The sequence below is a fragment of the Rattus norvegicus genome, unplaced genomic scaffold (genome assembly GCF_021556685.1).
Source record: "Rattus norvegicus strain SHRSP/BbbUtx unplaced genomic scaffold, alternate assembly SHRSP_T2T unassigned-0000116, whole genome shotgun sequence".
NCBI lineage: Eukaryota > Metazoa > Chordata > Mammalia > Rodentia > Muridae > Rattus > Rattus norvegicus.
In genome coordinates, this window is record NW_028238837.1 from 80796 (window position 1) to 85000 (window position 4205).

Below are 4205 nucleotides of genomic sequence, written 5' to 3' on the forward strand. Positions count from 1 at the left end.
ACCGTTTGTGCCATTCGGGAGAAGTGGTGGGTACCTGCCCGTTGTGCGTGGGTGAGTGTCCCCCTGAGCTAGGGAGGTCACTCTGGAGAGACGGAATGAGTGTGTGTGGCGGCGGCGGCGCGTGACAGTCTGTATTGGTTTGCTTGATCGAGATCGCTGTCGGGCGACACCTAGTGGCGACAAGTTTCCGCAACGCTCCTGTCCCCCGGTTGGTGACAAAGGACGGGGGAAGTGCCTGTGGTGAGCCGGCCAGGGTGAGAGGGTGACAGGCAAGCAGGCGGGTGCGCGACGGAGACGCCGTCCTGTCTGGGGACCATCTCTAGCTAGGAGGTTGTACCTGGAGAACTTCAGGGGAGGAGGGTGGCTGTACGACCTATTGGGACACAAGGAGGGGTTGGTGGCAGCTGGATGAGGTCGACCAGAAGGCTTGGGCCCCGTCCCGGATTTTTTTTTTTCCAATTTTTTTTAAATTTTTTATTTTATTTTATTTTATTTTTTTTATTTCTTCCCTCCTCTCCGGTCCCAGCCAGCGGGACCATAGACACTTTGAGGCCGAGAGGGTGCTGTGTCCCCGGCCTCCGAGCCGAGGTGGCCCGGCTAGGGGGCGCCACGGAGTTTTTTTTTTTTTCCTTTCCGAGTCCCTTCGGTCCCAGCCAGCGGGACCATAGACACTTTTGAGGCCGAGAGGGTGCTGTGTCCCCGGCCTCCGAGCCGAGGTGGCCCGGCTAGGGGCGCCACGGAGTTTTTCTTTTCCAGGAGTCCCTTCGGTCCCTGATAGCGGGAGCCTGGACCTCTGAGGCCGAGAGGGTGCTGTGTCCCCGGCCTCCGAGCCGAGGTGGCCCGGCTAGGGGGCGCCACGGAGTTTTTTTTTTTTCTTTTCCAGGAGTCCCTTCGGTCCCTGATAGCGGGAGCCTGGACCTCTGAGGCCGAGAGGGTGCTGTGTCCCGGCCTCCGAGCCGAGGTGGCCCGGCTAGGGGGCGCCGCGGAGTTTTTTTTTTTTTTTTTCTTTTCCAGGAGTCCCTTCGGTCCCTGATAGCGGGAGCCTGGACCTCTGAGGCCGAGAGGGTGCTGTGTCCCCGGCCTCCGAGCCGAGGTGCCCGGCTAGGGGCGCCACGGAGTTTTTTTTTTTTTTTTTTTTTCCAGGAGTCCCTTCGGTCCCTGATAGCGGAGCCTGGACCTCTGAGGCCGAGAGGGTGCTGTGTCCCCGGCCTCCGAGCCGAGGTGGCCCGGCTAGGGGCGCCACGGAGTTTTTTTTTTTTTTTTTCCAGGAGTCCCTTCGGTCCCCGGCGGCGGGAGCCTGGACCTCTGAGCGCCGAGAGGGTGCTGTGTCCCCGGCCTCCGAGCCGAGGTGGCCCGGCTAGGGCGCCACGGATTTTTTTTTTTTTTTTTCCAGGAGTCCCTTCGGTCCCTGATAGCGGGAGCCTGGACCTCTGAGGCCGAGAGGGTGCTGTGTCCCCGGCCTCCGAGCCGAGGTGGCCCGGCTAGGTGGCGCCATTTTTTTTTTCTTTTCCAGGAGTCCCTTCGGTCCCTGATAGCGGGAGCCTGGACCTCTGAGGCCGAGAGGGTGCTGTGTCCCCGGCCTCCGAGCCGGAGGTGGCCCGGCTAGGGGGCGCCACGGAGTTTTTTTTTTTTTTTTCTTTTCCAGGAGTCCCTTCGGTCCCTGATAGCGGGAGCCTGGACCTCTGAGGCCGAGAGGGTGCTGTGTCCCCGGCCTCCGAGCCGAGGTGGCCCGGCTAGGGGCGCCACGGTTTTTTTTTTTTTTTTTTCTTTTCCAGGAGTCCCTTCGGTCCCTGATAGCGGGAGCCTGGACCTCTGAGGCCGAGAGGGTGCTGTGTCCCCGGCCTCCGAGCCGAGGGCCCGGCTAGGTGGCGCCACGGATTTTTTTTTTTTTCTTTTCCAGGAGTCCCTTCGGTCCCTGATAGCGGGAGCCTGGACCTCTGAGGCCGAGAGGGTGCTGTGTCCCCGGCCTCCGAGCCGAGGTGTCCCGGCTAGGGGGCGCCTCCGAGACTTTATTTTTTCCAGGATCCTCCCCGGTCCCTGCCAGCGGGAGCATGGACTTCTGAGGCCGAGGGGAAGCTGTGTTCCAGGCTATCTACCATGGCCTCCTCGGTCTGTGAGCACTCAGGGTTCTAAGGTCGACCAGTTGTTCCTTTGCGGTCCGGTTCTCTTTCTACATGGGGACCTCTTGGGGACACGTCACCGAACATGACTTCCAGACGTTCCGTGTGGCCTGTCATGTTTATCCCTGTGTCTTTTACACTTTTCATCTTTGCTATCTGTCCTTATTGTACCTGGAGATATATGCTGACACGCTGTCCTTTTGACTCTTTTTGTCATTAAAGGACGTTGGAAGAGGCTTGCACCAAGGCTGTTTGCTTGTCCAGCCCTAGCTCTTTTCTTCTGCGCATGGGCCTCTTCGATGCTTGAAGCTTAGCGTCCCCCCATGAGTACGCGCTTCCTGCTTTCCGTGCTTGCTTGCCTGTGCTCTCTGGGGTAGCTTTATGACAACCGTCCCGCGTGTCAGGCGTTCCCGATTTCCCCGTGGTGGTTGTCGTCCGTTACCGGGTAGGAGTCGTTGGTGCCGAGTGCGACTGGAAGGGTTTTCCCGTTTGGTGCTAGTGACCCCTGGCGTGCTCCTCTGCGGCCGACCGGTTTTTTTATTTGTTTTTTTTTTTTTTTTTTTTTTTTTTTTTTTTTGAAGGGGTTCCCGAACCTCCGCTGCTTGGTGGTGTGTCCCTTTCTTTCCTGCTGTGTGCCTCCCGAGTTGCACCTTTTCTCCTTCGAAGGGGATTTTATTTTTTTATTTTTATTTTTTTTTTATTTTTATTTTTTTTGAAGGAGTTCCCGAACCTCCGCTGCCCGTTGAGTCCCGTTCTTCCACGCCACGTGCCTCCCGAGTGCAACGCTTCCTTTTTTTTTCGCCCTCGAGAAGGGTAAATTTTTTTTTTGTGTGTGTGTGTGGCAGTGTTAGCGACTTCTTCCGTGCTCTCTCTCGCTCTTCTCGCTCGTATTCCCGTCCAGTGCGTGTTAGAAAGCTCACGCCCGTTGTTCCCGATGCATGGCGTGTCTCGCTCCCGTTGGATCGATGTGGTGCTGCCGCGTTCTCTTCGGGCCGGGGCCTAAGCCGCGCCAGGCGAGGGACGGACATTCATGGCGAATGGTCATTCAGCGCGAATGGGCGACCGCTCTTCTCGTTCTGCCAGCGGCCCCTCGTCTCTCCTCCCCATTCCTTTGCAGGGTGGTGTGTGGAAGTCAGGGGTGCGGCTGTCCGGCACGAGCGCTGACCCGCACACTTGTTGCTGTGGTTCGCGGTGTCCCTGTGGACGTGTCGGGGGCGCTTGCCCCCACGCCGTTCACTGCTTCTGCGCCCTCTTCCCCCGTGCCGGGGGAAGGTGGTAGACCCGCTGCGGTGCATACCCTTCCCGAATGGTGTGTGCACGCGCCCTGCTTTGTGTGAGCCTTGCGGTGCTCCTGGAGCGTTCCGGGCTTTGACCACCAAGGTGCCCGCTTCTGAGTTGGCGGTGGCGCTTCCCGCTCCCCGGCGTGCCTCCTGTGCTCCATGGTGCTTGTGCCTTTACGCTTTCCCTTGTCCTAGTTGCCGGCTTTCTGCACGGTGACAGAAAAGGGGGGGGGTCGAGGGAGTTGAGTGTGCGGTTAAAAGGCTCCTTCCGTTGGGTGAGCGCCCACCCCGTGCCTATGTTTTTGGTGCCTCACCCGCGGGCCCTGCGCGGTTAGGGTGGTGCTGAGGAGGCGGCTGGCCCTTTTAAAGACCGGACTCCCTCAAGTCAAGGCTCCTCCTTTGTGTGCGCCTTGAAGAGGCCTGGCCCTCGGCGGGGACCCGTCGTCCCCCCGGTCCGCGAATGCTCAAGAAGACCCCGGAGAAAGAGACCTTTGCCGATACCGCAGACCCCCCACCAGCTGGCGCGTGGTCCTTCCCGTTCTGTCCCGCGCCTGTTGCTCGTTTCCCGTTGCGTGCACGGAGCCCTTGGCTGCTCGTCGGTGTTGGGTTCGTCCCGCCCCTCAGTGAGGAATTTGCCTTTCTAGGCTATCTTCGGAAAGGGCTTTACGATCTCCGAGGGGCTTCTCCCGGATGGTCCCCTCGGCTGCCCGCCCTGACCTCAGCCTCTGCGCGCAGCGTTTGCTCTCTCGCCTACCGCGACCCGCGCCTCCCCGCTCCGAGTACGAGGAGGGATCACGCGGGACGG